The 13,078-nt window shown below is 38.5% G+C and overlaps 1 protein-coding gene across 2 annotated transcripts in view; it reads left to right on the top strand.

The window, feature by feature from the left end:
- Positions 1-13,078, top strand: part of FAM222B (family with sequence similarity 222 member B) — a 91,480-nt gene continuing 78,402 nt past the window's right edge. For both annotated transcript variants that reach the window (XM_075196829.1, XM_075196831.1), the window contains exon 1: positions 1-56. The gene's annotated coding sequence lies outside the window, so the exon portion shown is untranslated. The remainder of the gene's footprint in view (positions 57-13,078) is intronic.

Here is a 13,078-nt window from a genome sequence, read left to right as displayed (position 1 = left end):
GCACTGTGTTACTCGGGAATCAGCCTCTTCATGGTTCCACGGCCGAGGAATCCCAGGTAAGTTGGTGACAGCTCCCATCCACACAATACATATATATGTCTATATGTAATGGTAACAGCCATCACAATACATATATACACTTAAAGAGATTGCAGGGCACTAATAGAATGAATTAAACAATGTAGGTCACTCTGTAGGATATGTGGTTCCTTTAATCCACATCTCACCCAGTGTCAATTACTGCTGTTATGTATATTCCTTTCCATGACCTAGTTCTCTCATTTGAAAGCTAGATCATAGGCAGTCCTCCATGCAGGACAGTCACCAGCCACTGCTGCTCTGCTGTATTGAACAAGGTCATGATTAATTAGATCTGCAAAGAGATCATGTGCAGATCACCTCGCCCTATACACCTGTCACGATCAGCCCCTGGAACTGCAATGCATTTTACATTTATCAGTATATTTTCACATGCTCATCACAGTTCCACTCATAATGGTTACAGTTATTAAATATAATCAGTAATGTACTGGATGCATCACTACAGTTAGTCTAAAGTCCAACAACTAGTGCAAAAAAATACTATTTTTTTTATTTAAAAATTACTTATTTTATTATGGAGCCTCTCCTCTTGGAAAATGATAGATTAATGACTTTCTATAGCAAGGCTTTGTCATGTGTGGTTTACAATGCAATGAAAGGGTTTCTGTGATCTTCTTTTTAGAGAACTGTTGTTTGCTACCAAATAATAAGCCGAATTAAAGCTATTTCAGTCTATTTTGCAAATGTATCTATTTCTGAACACCTTTTATTTTGGTCAAAATAATTTATTTAAATTGTAACCATGCGTAATAAATAGAAATGCTGTAGAAGTGAACCATGGATCCCAAAGCTGAGCAAGCAAGTGTAGGCTACGAAGGGTTAAAAGGGTAGTGAGCATCCTCTGCAGCATTATATAAGTTCTGTGAGAAACGTGTAAGGAGATGTGTGTGTCTGGTCAGCCAAAGCATCTGTCCAGTCATTTGCTATTGACATCCAAGGTAATGACTCTGTAATTTCAGTTATGTGATGGACCACCCGTTAAGAAACCTGCACCTATAGCATGTAGTATTTACAGAATTTTGTCACATGTACACATTAAACAGATATCTGACCAGAGAGTATGTAACTAAACATGCACAACAGTTAATGTGTGATCAAACAGTATAGTTTAGTCATTTTCTGGGTAGGTAGAAATATTTCAGTATTAATAAGAGACTGACCATCCAATCAGGAGCTCACTGTGCTTCTTTGAAACTGTGGCATCATCAAAATCCAGGAAGTCTGATCTCTTTAAGCAATTGGTTGTGAATGATTACATGAGATTAGCATCACATTAAATAATGGATAAGTTGTTTTTGGTGGAAGTACGAGCAAGAAGGAAGTGCACATGTTTATAACCAATTTTTTTTTTTTAAGAATGTTGTGTGTGCTAAGAACTATACCATATCCTCCTTGCCTCATATTGGTACTGTAAATTCTACTGGGCTCATCCCAAGGCACTACTATTTACTTAGTTTGGAATAAATCTGTCTGTCTAGTAGGGTGACCCTATCCCCATGCAATATCCATAAGCTAGATAGACAATTGATCAGTATTAGGATGAAGAGGGAACGTTGCTAATGACACGTTTTTAATGTCCTTTGTTTGCAATAGTGTGAAAATAGGTAGTGTTATGATAAAACGAGTCCCTCTCCATCTTTGCACCTTTTAATAGTCTACATAACCCCTGATTTGGACCAGATACCCAACCATGGATTTCTAGGGGATTTTTGGCTTTTAGATCCTGTGCTGAAATATTGCTGACTATAATATGATCTATTAATACTTTGTTCTGACATAATACTTTCACTGTACTTTGCTAACCAGCTATTGGTCATTTATTTCTTTACATCCTGCAACCCAGCTTCAGCACCCGTGATTTAGTTTTAAATCGATGGTGTATTTTCTTTTTTTTTTGCTTTACTGCTGGCTACATAATTAAAACACGTTTATTTGTTGGTAGCACTAGATTACTTTGCAAAAATATGATCATTGTAACTCCAATAGCATGGAAACCCAGTTTTAGAGTGCTACTCACAGGTTAGAGAAAACATGGCCTATCCAATGTCTCTTACCGATATTCCCAACACTATATGACCAGTTTGTGGGTCTGTCTTGTATGCCCCTGCTATGTATTCTGCTGATTAGTTGTGTTGTGCCTCCTGCTTGCACCCACGTGCTGTTATGTGCAATATCTTGTGTGTATTGTTCTGGTATTGATAATACCTTGCCTGCGTTCATACATGTCTACTGTATTCCTGTACTCTTGACATACGGCGCTGTGGAATCTGTGGCGCCTTATAAATAAACTTTGATGAATACCAATAAAATTAAGTTTAGATATATTTTGACATTCTTTATTTATATGTTTGATTCTCCTTTAATCCTAACCATTTATTTGCTTTAGTGGTTGAAATGATATAATCTTTGAGTTTCCAAACTGTCCATGGCAGTTGACCATTGAAATAACCTACATCACATCTATACAGTGTTGGAGTGTACTGACTAATTTAAAATAAATGCGATATAACCAATAAGTTAAATTGTGACAATTTACACGTAACTGGACTAGTTCATGGTTTGTAGTCTGCAGAGACCACCAGCCAGTAAGAAATGAGGAGGTAATATACAATGTTCCTACTGGATACTTGGTTTGCCACTGGCTTTGTCTATATCTTACTCTGCAGTGTAGTGAAATAATATACATTGAGTGAAGTTTTGTTGTGCAGTGTGTAGCCTCACAACAAAACTTTGGGTCACAGACGCTAACATGATAGATCTCGATGAATTACAGGGGAGCTGAACTGCATCTTGGGAGCTTGTACAACACACTACGTCTGAAGTAAATTTGAGATGTTAAGTCTAAAAAAGAATTTGTATGGCACAATTCGAGTACACAAAGTAAATCAAGTGTCAAGAATTAATTAACAGTAATTAGACAAAAGCCTATTTCTAGATGCCTGAGCATAGAATAACACCAATGCTCTTCTGGCATATTGTTGCAGTCTTTATGCTGTATCATGCTGCAGTCCATGGCATGAATAAACATTACACTCTTCTGTACTTATGAAAATCGGATTATGACACAAATGATTCAGGCTTCCTCCTCACACCTTTCAATCAATGAGAAACTGTTAGGGATGGGAAGGTTTAGAGCAGGGCTGACATAATGCGGGTTGGATGTGATATGCTGAGGCTTCTGTGTGGCCCCTGTAAGCCGTGCTGGTCTAATAGATGTAAATACACATACCCCTTTAGGACGGATTCTCAGTTATATGATTTCACTTTAAATATGGTCTATTCCATGTGTATTCCACTTTTGTATGTGCCTGATCTAGTGAGAAATTAGGCCTTATTTGGAAAATCTGTGGTATGGAAATGTCATTTAACATAGTCATTAAAAGGCATTTAATACCAAGTTGTCACTTATTTTTAAATGTAGCATTCAGTCGTTTTCAATATGCTTTGGTGCAGTTTTGATATTTTTGCTCCTGACAGATATGAGCGGACTATGGGCGCTATTGCTGTACAGTGGCTCAGTGGTTAGCACTTCTGCCTCACAGCACTGGGGTCATGAGTTCGATTCCCGACCATGGCCTTATCTGTGTATGTTCTCCCTGTGTTTGCGTGGGTCTCCTCCGGGTGATCTGGTTTCCTCCCATACTCCCAAAAATATACAAGTAGGTTAATTGGCTGCTGACAAATTAACCCTAGTGTAGGTGTGTGTGTTAGGGAATTTAGACTGTAAGCTCCATTCGGGCAGGGACTGATGTGAATGGCAAATTTCCTCTGTACAGAGCTGCAGAACTGGTGCTGCTATATAAGTAAATGTTGATGATATTGCTGTATATCTGGTTTTGCTGTGCTTTGTTTCCTTGTCAGCATAGAGAGACTGTGCTCTCTATGACCGCATTAGGTAATATATACTTTGTAGTTCTAATTATGTAATTAATTTATTTTGAATATGGTATCAGATGAGCTGTGTTCAAGATATTAGCTCCATAGCTGAAAGTCTCCCTTTTTAATTGTTTCTATTATAACCATTAGACTAAGTTTCTTGTAATAGGTAAATGCATACCTCCGTTGAACCAGAGCTGTGAGGAACACAAATACAGTAGACGACTATTGTCACTGCACAACCACCTGACCCTTGTCACAGCGTGTCAATGACAGGTCCTTTAATTTGTAGGCTGTGAATTGCAATTTCACACTCTTTATTCCTATTTTAATCTTGGGGTATGTATAATGTAGTCAAAAAAAATCTGCAGTACAAACATGATTTATGTTCAAGTTCAAATGGTAGAATGAGAATCAGGCTATTGATTCATTCTGGCTGATTTTGGCATGGAGGTATTGTGCCTGTTTACAGGATACCATATGAATTCATTAGCCTGAAAGGAGTTTTCTCTGCAGCATAAAACAAAGAACATACCTTTCAGTGAAAATGAGAGAAATTTCAGACAGCCGCATGTTGTGAAGTTTTATTGCATACTCTGGAGAAGTCAATAAATAATCACAATCTCTATTTAAAAGCTTATGTGCGGAACAGTTAGGAACTGGCAGGGGAGCTGAGAATTCTAACTGATGGAATTTAGAAAAGAAGCCTGCTATGCCAAATACCTGCATTAATCTTATATAAACCTCTAATTCTACTGTAACCAGAATCTCTGCAGACCACACTGGTTCAAGAAAAGAGTCGCTAAGTCCTTAAAGTGTTCCTCTCACCTTCACACAGTGCAAGCGGCCATTTTGTGGTAAACCAAGTTCACGGCAATGTGCTTGTAATCCCGTACCTTTATTCTTAAGGGTTAGCAGATGATGGATAAACTTTTATCAAAAAACGTTTGCTAATAGCTTCTTGGTTAACCTTTTATTTTAATGATAACTCCGCCCATTTGGACAATGGTGTTCATTATTCCTGAAGTAGAGGTGCGAGCAAATTACTTTTTACTCAGATTACATGTCTGAGGTATCCGTTGAACAATGCCATACCTGCCCACATTACAATTTTTGGAATCAAGGCTCTGTGAGAAGGAAAATGGACCACACTGCTATGTCCTGAAATCGGGATAGTTGGTAGGTATGTGATTAGGAGACAGTCTCTGGGGATGTCACATGACGATGTCGCTGAAGCTTCCAATCACAATGTGGAAGGCGCTTAATTTTCTGCATTATGCAAACAACATTCACGTTTCAACACTCTGTTATTGGGCCCAGTTGTGAGATCTGTCATGTGGTACTGCCAGATACAGTGTTTGAAAATGTCATGTTGCCCCAAAAATATAGTATATTTTTTACTTTTTATATTTTTTGGGTTGTTTTCTGGTTTGTTAGGATTGCTTAGGTCTGATGGTCCAAATATTTATATGGAGAGTTGTTTTTTCTTTTTTCCTTCTTAAATTGTCTGTTAAAAATCATAAACAAACCATGCTTACTATAGAGGAGTGAACTGGTGATATTATTTGAAATGTCTGAGCTTTGTGAAACAGTTCTAGAATTAGCAAAAATCATATTTTGTTTCCGATAATACTTCGTTCTGGCTAATACAAATCTATAGTATTTAATCTATAGTACTTGAGACGCCCCTACCCTGTTACTTTGTTCCCTATATCTGCTGCTTTTTCTTGAAGAAAGAAATGTGTGTACAAGTAACACTTGCTCAATATTTTTTGACCTAGAACCCCATACGTCTTGAGATCAAGTTCAACACAGAATGAAAAGTTTTTAGTTTTTTATCCATGCCATACTGCAATCTGGACGGCCGTTATCCAGAGGTATAATATAGTGTAGGTATAGGGCTGTGTTGGCTAACCTGTGACACTCCAGGTGTGAAACTACAAGTCCCAGCATGCTTTGCTAATATATAGCAGCTTATTGCTGGAAGGGTATGCTGGGACTTGTAGTTTCACAACACCTGGAGTGTCACAGGTTAGCCAACACTGGTATAGGGCTTCAGTTTATAGAAAGACTCCTTCTCTATAGAGATGCAAAAAAACATACCATACATGGCAACTTTTCATAGCATCCCTCTGGGAGACACTAAGGACAGGTATGAAAAGAAGACGAGAGCTCAACATTATGACACTATTCACAGGGGCTGGCTGCCATATTTTAGCCCGGGGGGCAAGATTCGACTCGGCATCCTATTAGGAACATTTTAAAGGATACAAATACATGTGGCCCAGTGACCCAGCCCAAGGTAGCCCACTATGGGCCCGGCCTGAGGGGCAGATGCCCCCCCAGCCTGCCCCTAACTATTCACATAAACAATTGAGCGTGACAAAATATCCTCTAGTTCTTGTTAATATAGGTGGGCGGGGCTTGATGAAGATATTTGCATAGTGTCCCCGCCCACCTTGTAGCTGGTAAGTCCCCTTTTCAAGAAGATTTCCTGCTGTCTTTAGAAGTCTCTCCCTTCTCCCAGAAGTCTCCCAAATATTCTGGGAAAGTAGGCTACCATCACACACATACATGCCTGTCCCAGTTTAGGACTGTTGTGTGTGTGTGTGTGTGTGTGTGTGTGTGTGTGTGTATATATACAAAGGACACAAGGAAACAAGTAAATTCACGGACTCTGTTGAGTGTTGAAATGTTTAGTATTTTTATTTTTTACATGCTGTAATAAACTAGCTGTGATGTCATACCTTTTCTTAATTATTAGAACAGCTGTTATCTACAAAAGAAAAGACAAAATGTGGACATTACACACTACAATTTGTTTGTTTTTTTGTGCTACTCTGTCCCAAATGCCAAGTTGCTGTGTTGGATCAGTACATAAACTGCTCTTCGTATAAATTCATGTTACAGCAGACTTGTGTACTTTATTCTCTGCTATACCACTTACATTAGCCCACACTGTAAAGCCACTACAAGTCAGTATGTGCTATGCTTAATCACTTTCACATGTAATAATCGATTCCTATCACTTAATTGGTTTTATTACAATATTTGCTTTTAGTAAAATATGTTTACGTGTAGATCAGTACCTTAAGTTTGGACTACTTTTTTTGCACAGTCAATAGGAAGAAAAGGGATTAATAGGGGGGCGATTCAACTCGGTCTTCTGATTTTTTTATTTTTATTTTTTGTTTTATGAGCAAAAAATCGGTAATGTTTTAGGCAATGGATACCCCGAGAGGTCTGCGCCTGGAATTAAATCCCCCCCTCCCCCAGCAATCTGGCTTTGCATGTACAGTATAGTTTGTGCAATAGTTTCTCTGAATTCTAATAAGGTGAACTGTGTTCTCGTTGTCTCATTATTGTATAACATCTGCTTTAAAATATTTCCTTTACTGTGTCAGCAAATATTTCACTAGGCTGTTTCCCTGGTATTACAATTGGGTTTCTACACTACACCAGCCAGCTGTGGCTGTCGAGCATGTTCTTGTGTGTTATTGTTGTATTGAATGGTGCAGTGATTTGCACTGTGAAAAGCCTACTGTACTTCCCAGCTGTGCTGGTGTTTGTGGCGATCATGCAGTGTATGACCTATTGTATCCAATTAGAGGGTGAAAATTCAACAGCTTCATTATGCACTGTATTCCTTTAGAAACTTATGGTGGCTTAGCATCTAGAGTCCCCATTTGTAGCTCTGTAATCCAATGCCCTTTAATTTGACACGCAGTAGCGAGTTACATACCGTTGTTATATTGCTTGCGACTTCTGTGGCAATTGCTCGTCTTCTTAGGCTGGTTTGTATTTGGAGTGGAGTCACAGTGCCAACAGGATTTTATCACTGACATAGCTGCACAACTGCTTTTGACACGTAATTGCTGAAAACTTTGTAATTGAGAGGCATTGTATTAAGTAACGTAATTATACATAGCTGTGGCAGAGTTATGAGCCAGCGGTTTGCAGTCATTATGCAGCCTGGTGATCAATCATATGGTTTCTGCTGTTATGGGCTGTATTCTGCTTCATCCTGCTGTCATGGCTCTCTCCACTCCAATGTGTAACATGTCCGATGCACTTTCCCCAATAAATAATATACTTGTTAAGCGCGTCGTGTAATTTGTGGACTGGAGCAATTACAAGTTATGTTTAATATCATTTTTATGTCTCTCACACTGTGATTTGTAAAACGAAGTAAGTTTTTATCTGAGGGAAATATATTGATACAATAATGTACTCAGAGTAATCATGTATTAGTCAAGAATGAGCTGGCATAATAGAATTTAAAGGGGTAGCTACACATGTATATAAATGCAGCTTCTTGTGTAATTGTGCATCTTATTGTCATCTATTAAAGAGACACTGTCATAATTTATTTTTATGTTGTATGTTTTCACATGTAGGACATTTTACCAGCATTCAAAAAAAATGTCCAGTCACAAATGTAATTTTGCTCTCCTGCCTTCAACCTGGTATTACTACCATACCTGATTAGTGCATACAAAGTACACTTAATTAGTTATAACATTAATATGCTTTAAAATCTTCATTCTTTTTAGTTTGAAATGCATCCTAAACTGTATTTAGGCACTAATGTATGTTAATTGTAGAACTGGAGTTATACAAACTGCATTGGAAGTGTGCTTTTAATGCCTTAGTGATTTTCATGCTATGTGTGTTCTGTCTTTGCATTAAGAGAAACCGCATACCAGACAGACGCACTATTTTTTGTTATGACATCACACCATCATGCCAGACAAATTGTATGGCGTATAGAGGTTTAAATTGACTTCCTATGGGAAAGCAGAAGGTGCACCCAATGTTGATATTGCCTGCTGCGCCTCATAAATAGCAGTCAATGCCACTATGATAAATGACACAGAAGCCATTTTAGCTGCTGATCACTGTGAAAAGCAAAATGTCAGCCAGGGAACAGTGATGTCATCAAATGCATGTGAAATATTATGTATATCCAAATTAATTTTTATCATTTTTTTATTTTACATAAAAGTTAAAAAAAACTCACATCAAAAGCGCATTAAAAATGTGTCAAAAACATGCTTAAAAACACATAATGGAGATATCGATTTGAATGTGTTGTGTTAAAATGCATCTCTGCATGGTATGAAGGAGCCCTTAATATGTCATAAAGGAATGGTATGAACTCCACCATTGTTATAAGTTTTCCATGCATTCAATAGTGCATTGAAAGTGTTTGGATGTAAAAGTCCTTATTGTATTTACTGCAACTTTCCGAACTATGTTACTATCACAAGGCAGTCAAAGATTGGAGTGTGGTAAGATGGCTATAATACATATGATGGTTCTCACATTTTCTGTCAGGTCTCTCTGCAGTCTGTGTTGTCAAAGTGTTACCCATGGGAAGCAAACAGTATTATAATGATTACTAAGAAGAAACACACATAGATTTGAATTCTAAAGAACTGGGGATAAGTAGACTGAGCATGGTGTCCAAAAAAACCCCCCTCGTATCGTTTCATTTGATTTTTTAAACTGAACTAAAAATCTCATTCAATGATGGAAAAATGTCGTTCCAATTCTGCAGTGTGCATGCACTCAGGACCGGCAGTGTCCATAGATCTCTGGGGAGTGTGCAGAGTCAGGATCTTTTCAGCCTATGGTTATGCAGATGGAGAGCACAGATCTGAAGGTAAATTGTGTAAAGTGTGTACATATGAATCGGCATTCTGATCGGGACTTTGTTTCTGTTGGTGGTAAAATCGTTAAAAATGTCACATCGGGAGAAATCTTCTGTAGTGTGCACCCAGCCTAACTTCATGAAGGCATTGTGAAAAAGATCTAAATAACTTGCTTAGATAACTTCCTCTTACTGTGTTCAGTTCTAGAGACACAACGTAAAGTTATGACTCATTGGTATAGGTGCCCAGGTCAATCAAGGAAGATGTGTCCAGGAATGAGGAATACTTCTTAGAGATACAAGTCAGTTCCTTTATATTTGGTGGGAGTGTCCCAGGATCATCCTTTTTTTGGTTAAACATTAGAAAAATTAGAGGAGATCATTGGGGGGAGCAGAATTCCGGCTTCTAAATCTAAATGATATCCCGATTTAAAAATACATAAAATCCCTACTCAGACACTTAAATAGTGCAGCAAACGCAGCCCTTCCTGTACACCGAAAGTCATCCTATGCGCCATCTCTGAGGGAATGGTTTCCAAGATTGGCCTTTCAATCATGTACCAAAGGAGAAAGAGTTCTCTGTACACCCCACTTGCACATATCACTTTCTTCTTTTTGTACATACTTCGAATGACACCAGTTAGCAGTGGTAGCAAGCTGGAATATTGAGATATAGTTATATACCCGAGGGAAACATAAAAATGAAACCAAAGCATATAAGAAGGGGAAACCAACACTACTTAAGTTGTAAAGCTAAATTGCCAGTGTGGAGAGTTGCAAACAACTAACAAGTTTAGACTTCTGTACGGATGACTATAATTGTCTCCTAGAGACCATTGCTCAGACTTTGTAAAAATTTGGTTTAGGTGACTTGAATATAAAGAAACAAATGATTACAAATCCCATGTGACCCAGATTATTAAGGATAATATATCTCCGTAAAGAGTTTACCCTGTCCAAACTGTGTCTTTTTTTATCTCATCGTGTAATAGTAAATGGCAACAGGGCTCTTGAATCAATATTGGTCTTTTAATAAGAGTCATGAGCGAGATAACCCCTTGTGATTTACACTACAATAGGGGCCCATCATACATCCCATGCACAGTTACCCATTGGGAGCTTTAGTGGGTACTCGTCTCCTCCACTGCTTGCCGTTACCTCTCCCCATCCGATCTTTTTTAACACCCCAGGTTTAAAGCTTTGCTATCGTTGATGGTTGCTTTCTCTGGATTATTTATATACCTACTGTATGTGTAGCTTTCATCTGATTATGTAAGATTGGATTTGTTATCTCAACAAAAGGTCGGTTAATGCTCTCTGAATGTGCTTGATTTGTTTTATACATATCTGTTGTATCTTTCTTCATCACCATTTATTTATATAGCGCCACTGATTCTGCAGCGCTGTACAGAGAACTCATTCACATCAGTCCCTGCCCCATTGGAGCTTACAATCTAAATTTTCTAACATACACACAGACAGAAAGAGAGAGACTAGGGTCAATTTTGATAGCAGCCAATTAACCTACTAGTATGTTTGTTTGTTTTTTTGGCATGTGGGAGGAAACCAGAGCACCCGGAGGTAACCCACGCAAATACGGGGAGACCATACAAACTCCACACAGATAAGGCCATGGTCGGGAATTGAACTCATGACCCCAGCGCTGTGAGGCAGAAGTGCTAACCACTAAGCCACCGTGCTGCCCCAATCTATTTTCCCGATGCTGAATGTGTCTTTAAGGCTGAAAAAATATTTATACAGCTACTTTAAATAAGAGATGTGTGGACTGCAATTGCATCTATTTTTATTTATAGGAAACTCATTCTTATTTCCTTGTATTCGCTAAAAACGCTGAAAAATCTCACCTTAACATATCCCTTTGGTATTACAAAACCCTGAATAGATTAATCGGCAGCAGTTTCACTGGGAATGAGCACCTCCTGATTACCTCATGGATTGGTCTTGATGTACCATGGTAATGTCATTGGTTCTAAGGGAATTGATAGGCTGCATTCTTATGATTTATTGTCTCTGCTCACAATTTTGTTGCATCCGCAGTGTGTAGCAAATAAAGGTTCTCTGTAAATGGATTGTCCATGCTGTGTACCAGCACGTGTGCATTTTGCTGCCCAGCTGTCATATCTGGGAGAGATAAAAGATCTGTGGGACGTCTGGATAACCACCCATCCAATCACGTTCCACCACTGCCCAGTATATCCTATAGGCCTTTTAGATATATCCCAAAGTGATAGCTGGAAAATGCATTCCTCATGTGAGCGTCGTCTTCAATATGAATGAAAGATGTCTTACTGCTATTTCTATGGAAATAAAATGACATAATATCTAATGACTGCCTCTAGTGGACAAATTTTAGAGGAAGACAGAATCAGTGCTTGACCTTAGGCTGGGTACACACTATACAAAATTTCTCCTGATGCGATATCCTTAACGATTTTACTAACAATTTAATAATAAAAAAAAAAGGTCCCGATCAGCATGCTGATCACACTCCATAGAGATCTATGGGCGCTGCCGGTCCTCAGTGCATACACACTACAGAATTGGAACAACGTTGTTCCATCGATGAACGACAATTTTAGTCCGGTCTAAAAAGCAAATGAAACAATACGATGTTCTTTGGAACAATAATTGTTCATCGTTCATCGCTGCAGCGTACACACTAATGCGGTATCGGTCCGAGTGGTGTGATTGATCCGATAAATGTCTGAAAACCTTGTAGTGTGTACCCAGCCTTACTCGGTAATATCTATTATGTAATAATGCTTTCAACTAGAAAATATATATAGTTCTAAAAGTAATTATATATAAATATATACATGTTAGTGTATACAATGTGTTTACATTTTCAAATCCCAGGAATGGTGCATTATATTTATGTAAGACCTTTCTAGAAAAGCAACCTATAGTACTGTGCAAATTACTCCCCCCCCCCCCCCCCACCCCCCCCCCCCCCCCCCCCTCAATGAGTAACTTCCTTTTCCCCAGACCGGCAAGCTTAGTCATGGTTTTCAAGGCCTGTGTGTGCATAATTGCAAGTAAATTCACAAAGGCTTTTGTCTGGTTGGGGATGCATTTCCTTATGTTATCCAGGCGCTACTTCTGTCTCTTGCATTATTTTACTATGTGCTTAACTTGCAGTATTTGCTTTTTTAGCTTACAGTAGTGTAGTGACAAAGGTGTTTCTTCCCAACTGCTAACATTTGTCATCTGGAGTGTCTGCCATTGATTCGGCCTGGCATCAGAAACGAAAAGGTAGCAGAGATAAATATCTCACTAAGCATTATATACACACACACAGATGCAATCAATTGAAAGTGATGGCTCCAGGGTGCAATTTATTGTAAGAGACTATTCCTCGTTATCTAGTTCCTTATTCCAGACTTTAATGCTTATTTAATAAGGAGGTGCAAAGAGCGATGCTTTGCT

This window comes from Mixophyes fleayi, chromosome 2 (assembly GCF_038048845.1).
Source record: "Mixophyes fleayi isolate aMixFle1 chromosome 2, aMixFle1.hap1, whole genome shotgun sequence".
Lineage (NCBI taxonomy): Eukaryota > Metazoa > Chordata > Amphibia > Anura > Limnodynastidae > Mixophyes > Mixophyes fleayi.
The sequence above is the reverse complement of the archived record's forward strand: the minus strand, read 5'-3'. Positions and strand labels throughout refer to the sequence as shown.